This window comes from Oryzias latipes, chromosome 15, assembly GCF_053564925.1.
Source record: "Oryzias latipes strain Hd-rR chromosome 15, Olatipes_Hd-rR_3.1".
NCBI classification, from domain to species: domain Eukaryota; kingdom Metazoa; phylum Chordata; class Actinopteri; order Beloniformes; family Adrianichthyidae; genus Oryzias; species Oryzias latipes.
In genome coordinates, this window is record NC_136251.1 from 7,555,562 (window position 1) to 7,565,257 (window position 9,696).

Consider the following 9,696-nt stretch of genomic DNA (forward strand, 5'->3'; position numbering starts at 1 on the left):
GTTTCAGATCAGAGGGCGATTCCAGGGACAGGTGTTGGTGGTGGATGCCATCTCCACAGCTGCTCCATCAATGATGAGGAAAGAAATGTGGCCATTCCTAAAGTCACTATTGTCTTTTCTTCCCCCTTAAAAACTGAGACTGGCTCAGAAAGTCTTCTGATTCCTGCAAAGACAGACTGATCCATGTTGGAGATCAGTCTGTCTACATCAAATTTATCTGCATACAAAGTAACATGCTTCCTAGTGGTGCACCCTAACAGAGCCTCTGTGTGCTGTTGGAGTTGAAAAAGAGATGCCACAGATAGTTCCAGTCTTAGCAGAAGCAATTTGTTGACTTTTGTCTGTGGAGTTCCAAAAGTATCAAGTTGTACAGACAAATTTGACATATTCCTGTCATCCCGACATATTCATGACATTCTTATAAAAAGAAAGTAGAAAGAAAGAAGGAGCTTTCACTTTCTGGTTGTGTTTGAGGTACAAGTACAACAGACAGGCAGACTTCTGTTGATGTAATAATCTGGGCCACATCTGCTACCAATTCCACGTTGTGAAAGGAGTCGCAGTAAAAACCATTATATGTCTCCAGGCTTCCAGCCAGCACAGGTGTTGCTTCCTCTGTTGGTGTTTAAATAGAAATAACGTCTGCCACTTCTGTGTGTCACATTTAGCTGTAACTTACACAACACGTGGACACACGGACACAAACCAAGCAAAGCGCACATGCGCATGCACTCACACACAATGCAGAGCAGAAAGAAAAGGCTAACTAAGCCCTGCTAAAATCCCAGATTAAGATTTAAAAAAAAAAAAAAAAACTGAGCCAAGGCACTACCTGACAAAAACTAATAAAAAAGGCAAAGCTGCAGCTCCTTTTTCACTTTACTCCACCTTACACCAGCTCTGGGGCCATTTGACAAAAGTAGTAAAGCCGATAACAAAATAATTATCCAGGACAATAAACGATAACGTATGTAATTTCATGCCCTGCTGCATGTGTTCAAATTCCCTTAAGCTTTACATAAAGATCATCAACATAAATCTGTAATTTTTTATATGTCACTGAAGTAACACACAACAGGATATGCGAAAGTACAATAAAAACACAGAAAACATTAAAAAAAAAACATGACCTCAAATCTAATTCCATCAGAGGTTTAAAAAACTAAGAATTAGGACACCATGATCATTGTTTCAATTTTATTTTTTAAACGCTGGATATGATGTCCCCAACTCGCCAAAGTAAAAACCTGATAAATATGAACTATGAAATATGAGTATTACATGATACCTCATTTAGCCTCAAGTACAATCTTTATTTTTTAAATCATCATTTTATTTTAACTTTCCAGGAAATGGGAACATTGCGGTGAAAGGGGGGATGGACATACTCAGTAAGAGTACTGAGGTACTGTGGTTAACGCTTTAACATCAGAGCTTTAGCTCCAGTGTTTACATTTGTTTGACTATCGTAACTCCTCAACTGTTTACGCAATATGTAATTCTAATGGCTTCTAGAAAAGCAGCCTCACGCTGATATGAAAAACGACACAGTAGTAAAGTGTTTACGCAATACAATATATCCAATTGATCCCATAAACGGTTGAAGAGCTACGAAATGTTGAAGAGATACGAATTGTTAAAGAGCGCACACTTATTTAGATGTCAGTGGAAACAGGGTTAAACCACCCCCGGGCTGAAAAATTGCCATACGTTTGGATGAGAGAAGGTCTCATTGTTTAGACCAGTTTCTAAAACTACCATCGCAATGTAAAACCTGAAGTCTAAACTCAACTTTAAGTTAAAACATACCAGGGGTATGAATAGCTATGGGTTTGACTAAAAGTGGATGGTAAAGCAAGCAACCTATGATCTGTGACCTATATCCTTATAAGATACTGTTAAATAATACCAGGCTTTTTTATTGTTGAATATCTTGAAGTGAAAATACTTAAACAGAAGGTTACTAGCATACTATTAATCAAGTTTATTAAACTTTTTTGTCTCGTTGATTTCGTTTGTCTTTTCAATTTCCATGTCTCATCAGGTTTGCGCAAACATCTTTGTGAAAGAATGCCGGGTTTTTCAGCAAACATTCCTCCTTCAAATTGTCAGTGTGGGAAAAGTGGTTCCCATGTCTATGAGAGCACATCATTCATGCTTGTTGCTCCACAGGTCGTGACTTCCCTTGTTTTTTTTTCAGCGCTAGCTCAGCTCTGCATTGTTCAGATGTGCAGACATGGTTTTGTGTGGCTGTAGACAAAACTTTCCAGCAGAATCTATGTCTCCCACTGACGGCATCCACTGGTTTATCCTTGCTTTTTGGGGAGGGTTGTTTGTCTTGGCTTATTGATGTTAAGCAGGTTGTGCGCTTGCTGTTCTGTGAATTTTTGCATTTTATTTAAGAATTTCTCCTGAGTTAATGTTGCCCACATTAGGTAAGACTGTCTTTTTTTACTTAAATTCTAGCCTTTGAACATTCACGAGTGGTTGACCCTTGACCTTCAATGACTGCAACAGATTCTAACGTTGCTTTTTGTCATCTTTCTAGAATGTTTTTCTAAAAACATATTCTAGAAGTACATTATAGACAGAGATTTTTACGGTCCAGGGCTGTAACAATCTCATATTTGATTTATTTTGAACCTTTATTGCTTTGACTTTTTTTAGTTGGAGTTTTTGATAACTGCATTGTGCAATGTGGTTTTTCACACGTTTGTAAGAAATGTAATTGGTTTTCATTGTATGTGGTAAAAATAAATGATTCCTTTATACTTTAGGTGGGGAGCTTCACAAATAAGAGAAAGAGGAGGAGTGTGACTGCTGAACAGTTTGGTATTGCAGTAGTAACACAAAGTTTTTTCACACAAATTGTGGTGACAAGTGTACTAAGTCTTAAGGCAAGGCTGCTATGCATGGTTGCTAGAGTTTCCTTCAGAGAGTTGACACAAATAAAATTAAGATACAAAGAAGTAGAAACACTTATTTTCAACACTGAGATGAATCTGCAAAGGTGGGCATGTTGAACCAGGGGAAGATTCCAGACGCTGTAGAGATCATGTCTCTTAACAAACCCGGGAAAATCTTGCCGTTTCCCTGGAAGACGCAGCTGGAGAGTCTGCGCCTTTTCTTAGACGGCTGCTCTAAAGGCAAAAGGGTTGGACCCTGTTTACCTTCAGAACTGCTTTATTCCTTGGTGGCATAGATTCAACATGATACTGAGAACATTTCTCAGAGAGTTTGGTCCATATTGACATGACAGCATCACACAGTTGCTGCAGATTTGTCGACTGCACATCCATGATGCCGATCTCCCGTTCTTGTTCCTGTTACGTTCCTGTTACGAACCAAAGTGTCATGACTTAACAAGGCAAAACAGACCCAGACGCTGGAACCTGGAAGGAGGACAGGAGATGAGTGAAAGAAAGTAATAGGATTTATTGTTCCTGTGGCTGAGTTGTCCTGTTGTGGAAGGGGTCGGCGAGACCGAAGGTCCGTCGGCAATCCGGAGCGAGTCTTGGGGTTCGGTGATGGCTCCGAAAGAGTCGGGCGGCTCTGTGGCAACTCCCGACGAGACGGTGGATCTTTGATGAGGCTGGAGGCTTGGCTGTGGCCCGTGGCGTGGCTGGAGGTTCGGCGGCGGCTTGAGCAGAGGCCTGGTGTTCGGAAGAAACGTTGGGAGGAGGTAGGTAGCTCTGGAGAATACTCCGCTTGGGTAGAAGTAGATTCAGGCGTCCACTCGTGGGGCTTGAAGGTCCTGGACATAGAAAGACTTGAGTTTCGACGTAAGCAAAGATACATAACAAGGAAACTTGAATGAGAACAGACTAGCACCATCAGGGGCAATGAACTGGCGTTGAATTCTGGTCCTGGCGCTCCTTAAGTAGGTCTGCCAGGTTGATGAGATGAGTGGACGCAGCTGGGATGAATCAATGGCCAAGCAGAGAGGGGAGGGGGAGGATAGCTGACAGAGGCACCATGACACAAAGCTTGTAAAGAAAACCATGTGACTAAATGTCTCTTCAGTCATTGGCCAGGAACTATGAGGGCGGGTCAAACAACCAACATGGAAAGACAGATCTGGTGCGCTTTACAATTCTTATTGGGAAAATTAACTTATTAAACTTATTATTAATCGATTATTCGTTTTGAACATCAAGAACAACACTTTTTACTTGTTACTTTGGTACGGCGGAGGCATGCTGCAAGGCTGTTAATGTAATGGAGACGTGCTGTGTGTGCTTTAACTCAGAGGATACAAACTACAGAGATGAGGAGACATCGGGTTTGAAGGTATCTTTCCATGTATAAAGCCAGATACAACTTACTTCCAATAGACTTACGGCAAATGTTCAAAGACAGAGACGGGAGTTACAATCTAAGAAAGCAAGTGAATTTCAAAAAGAAGTGCATTCGCACTACAAAACAGAAAATGTGTTTATCAAATTGTGGTGTGGATTTATGGAACGGATTGGATGAAGGTTTAAAAAAAAGCAAACGTTTACAAATGTTCAAAATAACCTACAAGAAGTCACTAATAAAAATTTATAAGGCCAGAAATTATAAAAAAAAAAAAAATTCACTACCGTGAATGCTTTGTACATATCTGTACATTGAATTATGCACATCATCAAGTGTTGTAAAAAGGGGTGGGATCAGACAAGATTCCTCTTCAATCCACTCCTTTTCAAACACACCGTATTGCTTTATGTCTTTTTTCATTTGTGTTTGTGTTGTTTGAAAAAAAAGAAAGAAAGAAAGAAAAATAGGTACGCTGATGAAAAGAAATATTTTAACAAACACACAGTTGGGCCCTTTTTTCTGTTTGATAACACGACAATCATTGCGTTACATTTGTCTGCTGCTCATCGGTTCCTTCATTGTTTATGTCAACTGCGTCTGGCTGCTTTGGTTCTGTTGCCCCGCTCAGGAACAGACCCCATTCAAACTGAAGAATCTCAGAGCGACCCCAAGCTCAGTCCGGTCCGTGATTTTTGGTCCGTGAATCAGATCAAATAGGATTGTTCAAAATAACCATAATTGAGTATAAATCAAATATGCAACAACAAATTTTGTTTTGAATTTAATTGTCACAGTGAATCATTACACTCCTAATACAAAAGGTACCCTTAGAATCCCACAATATTATTATAAATTATTAATTAATTCTGATTGTATTGATTGGTGTTGAAGCGATTTTAGGAGGTCCACTGTCAAAATCTTTGTCTATATTTTATCAGTTGCAAAAATGGTTAGTAGTTACATGTTTTGTGAATAAATTATCGCGGCTAACACGTCTTTTGTGGCTAATGTGTAGCTTGTCAAAAACAAGTTCTAAAGTTACTTTAAACACAGTTAACACATTCCGACTGACTCTTTTGTCCCGCCTAATGCACCTTTGAGTTCTGTTTGCCTTATACATGACATAGGTTGGAAAATAGGCCATTAATTGTTGGTGCGCCTTTTAGGTTGGTGTGCCCTGAAGTGCAAAAAATATTGTGCAAAAAAATTTGATAGAATTTTCAAACAGATTGAAAGCAAAAAAAACAACAAATGAAATAATAAAAATAAAACAAAAAAATTAAAATGTTTTGTATATATAAATGCAGTTGTATGTAGTCTAAAAAGAAAATTGATGGCAAGAGATATTATAGACATGTTATAGACATATTATAGACATTAGGACTGTAGGAGAGTCAGCCCCACTGTCATCCCTGACAGGATCCCCCATCTCCCCCGTGGACTCATTCCAGTTCCTGGGAGCCACCATCACTCGGGACCTCAAGCGGGGATTGACCATCAGCTCCCTCATCAAGAAGGCCCAGCGGAGGCAACTCAAGCTCCCCACCAGATTGTCTGAGTCTATCCTCACCTCCTCCATCACCATCTGGTCCTCTGGAGCCACAGCCGGGGCCAGAGTCAGACTGCAGAGCATCTTACTCTCTGCAGAGGCAGTGGTTGGCTGCAGGCTACCATCTCTGCAGGACCTGCGCATCTCCAGGATCCAGAGGCATGCAGATTGGATTAAAACCGACCCTTCCCACCCGGGACACAAACTGTTTGTCCCTCTCCCTTTGGGCAGGAGACTCCAGTTTATCCAGACCAGAACCTCCTGCCATAAGAACCTCTTTTTCCCCTCCGCCATAGAAAGCATTAACAGAAAAAATTCTGTGTAAATAATTAAGTCAAGTCCATTGAATTAATGTGTTTGCATTTGTGTTGTGTTCTTACTAATTAATCTTAGTAAGAGTAGTAATAATCTTACTAATTACTTTACTGCTTTATTTTACCACCAATCACCACAAAATAAATCCTAGTTTGTGAAGGTTACACTCACCAACAATGGCAATAAAATACAATATGATCTCTGACACAGTCTGTTATTTTACATTGGTGCTTATCCACAATATTGTATGACATCAATGCACATCAGCCGTTCATGTACTTGTTCACACTGGCGCTGTTATAAAAGCTGTAGTCAGGCAGCCTCTTGCACATTAAGATCGCTGCTCACACACACACAGTCATGGTTAAAGTGGCTTCACAGGGAAGCAGATGCATGCAAATGTGGACACAATGGCACTGACATGCAGATAAACAATCATTTCGCACCTGCAGCACACTCAGCGAGGTGACATATGGAAACATACAAAAACAAAGCCATAAAACCCAACACACACACAGACACAAAGTCCTGCAATCAGAGAGGTATTGTGAATGCAGAAACGGCCCTCTGGTAAACAGCTATATCAGACGCACATTTGTGTCTCTTTCACACGCCAAAACTCTCTCTTGCACTCAAGGACACTGGATCCTGCATGCAGTGGAAAGTTGCGGCGGCCACATGGCTTTGTGGTTTCAGACTCAGCTGGATCTGTCTGAGCTGAAAAAAATGAGCGCCTCTGCTGGCTTTCCTTCTTTCTTTGTTTAATTGCTGTTTTTTTCACTCTGATATTCATAGGCTGAGTTCATTTGCATTTGAGCAATGTGGAACAAAAAAGTCCAAAAATGAGTTCAAATGAAGTCATCTCAATATTTCACCTTTTTAAAGGACCTAAATGCTTTCTAGTTTCTCCCCCCTCAGAACACTGTCAGCCCTTTTTCCCCTGGCAGTTGTTTATTTTGCTTCTTTGTCACACCCTCAACCCCCCCGCTCCCACTGTCCTCTGGACATTTTAAGCCATTATAAAGCCTGGTCTGGCAGCCGGGTGTGTGTTCATGTGGTCCCACTCTGTAACAGACCAAGATTGAAGACTTGTGGAAAATCCTGCTTCCCTCTTAAATACACCTGGCATCAGTGTCCAAGGTCTCGGGGGGAAAGGAGGCGCAAAGAGGGAGAAGATTGAAGTTGTGTGAGGTAAGCCACTTAAAACAAGGACGAGGATGGGCCTTGCAGAAAAGGGCGGAGGGAGATGACAGAGGACTGGGTAGGATAAAAAAAGAAGAAAATGACTGTTGGTCTGAAGGGGGGAAGCAATGAAAGGAAAAAAGGGAGACAAAAAGAAGAAAAAATAATGAAATGTTTCATTTTCTTTTATGATGAGTTTGATGAGACCCTCAGACTCATCAAACCCAAACTCAAATGTTCACCAGATGAGCTTTATTTGTTTAGTTTAAAAGGAAAGGGAAGTATTACATGGTACACGCTCCATATATGACTTTAAACCACCATCAGATGTTTTCAATTGACCGTCTTCTACACGTGTCACTAAGGACACGTAGACAAACAACCTCAAAACACCCATCTATTGAGAACTGCTTTATTTTAAATCTGGTCTGCTGCTTTTCTTTTCTTAAGTTGTTTTGCTTCTTGGTTTAATACTTTAGTTCATTTCTATCCTCTTAGAAAACTCCTTGCAACAAAGTCCTGACATGTTAAAGATGTGTCAGAATTACAAGTTGAAGACCAAACACCACTGAATATGTTTTGTTTTTCCATATCATCTGTTCAAAACTAAATTAAAAAAGATAGATCATAAAAACATAGTGAAAAATAACAACAATTTAGGATTTAAAACATAAAAAAAGTTAAAGCAGGGAGTTTACTGTTTGGATTTTGAACAGTAGAGAGCCCACGGCCCTGTAATCTTTATCTGTCATTCAGGGGTAATTTAATTTAGTTGAATCTGCAAAAGACATGCATGAGTGAGCAGATGCAATCATTTTTTTAACAATATTTTGCAAATGAAACAAGGGCTTTGTGTGATGATTGTCTTCACAACTGCTCTTCCAGGTGAATATGAGCTGTCTGCAAGTGAAAAATGGACAAATCTGTACGGGGCACGAAGGTGGCCGATATAAAACATCAAAGTCATAGACTGCTTAGTGAAAATGTTCATGCATACTTTTCTACAGGCATGCTGCGGGCCACAGGTCATAGTATACTACATAGTGGTATACTATGTAATACATAGTATACTACATAGTAGTATACTATGTAATACATAGTAAAAAATACTATGTAATACATAGTATTTTTTTTTTCAAGCCCCCCAAAACCTGTGCGCTGCACAAGGGGGCTGTTTGTGCATTTCTACACATTCTGTGCTTGGAGTCTTGCTGTAAAAAATTAGGTAATTTTCAATCAGGGTGTATGTAGTTCATGTGAACATCCTTACATACCACACTAATAAATAGAGTTTGGCTTTAGGGCAAGTGTGTGTAAATTACATTAACCTTACAAATACTTTGTCACACACTACATCACTTGAGGTGGTTGCACGGGCGAAAAGTGAACTGCACCTTGAAAATGCAGCCACCCCTCTCTGCAGCCCACCACAGGTCCACGTACGGGTTAACCCCCGGAGGTTCACATGACTAAGGCTTTAAAACTTTTCTGCTCTGTCGTTATCTGGAAAGCACTGCTTTTTTGGTAAGTGTGTCACATGATCAACACAGCTGTGAATATTTCCATGTGTAGCATGTCATGCCTCACACGCAGGATGAGTTCTATTGCTTCACCCTGTCATCACTTCCCTTTAGCTAATGTGGACAATGTCTAACAGTTTACGTACAATATGGTGCTCTAATATGTGGAAATATTAGTTTTACTACCAATTTGCTTTGAAACTAAAGATTGTTTAAAACTAATTGTTTATTTTTTATAGGTAAATGACCGGTTTGTCTTAGTATCTAAGATCCATTACCTTTTCATCAAGCTAAAAGGCGTTAAATTGCAATTTACATTTTCTTTTTTCCGTAACAACTGTTACTTTTCAATGAAACATTTTAAGTCTAAATAAACACAAGTTTCATGCATTTTCCCTCACCTTTGCTGTGAATTTCTTTTTGATCTGCCTGTTCCCTTGCAGCTCACAATTACTTTTATTCGTTCATTCATTCATTCATTTTCTGTACCACTTTGTCCCTTTCTGGGTCACGGGGCTGCCGGAGCTTATCCCGGCCACTTGGGCGTAGGCAAGGGATGCCCTGGACTGGTCGCCAGTCTGTCACAGGGTAGAATATCCTCAATCACACATCCATTCACTCTCACACTCACACCTATGGACAATTTAGAGCTGCCAATTAACCTATGAAGCATGTTTTTGGACAGTGGGAGGAAGCCGGAGATCCCGGAGAAAACCCTCGCATACACGGGGAGAACATGCAAACTCCACACACAAAGGTCCCCCGTTGATGTATTTTTCATGTCCCCCAGCCGGGACTTGAACCAGGGGCCTTCTTGCTGTGAGGCAAGAG

At 40.3% G+C, this 9,696-nt stretch overlaps 1 long non-coding RNA gene across 1 annotated transcript; it reads left to right on the top strand.

Moving 5' to 3' along the window:
* The first annotated feature begins 1,990 nt into the window (after positions 1–1,990).
* On the top strand, positions 1,991–7,737 carry LOC144984198 (uncharacterized). Its single transcript, XR_013647917.1, has 3 exons — positions 1,991–2,435; positions 3,472–3,682; positions 5,719–7,737. It is a non-coding gene; the product is annotated as an uncharacterized LOC144984198 (long non-coding RNA).
* The last annotated feature ends 1,959 nt before the right edge of the window (positions 7,738–9,696 follow it).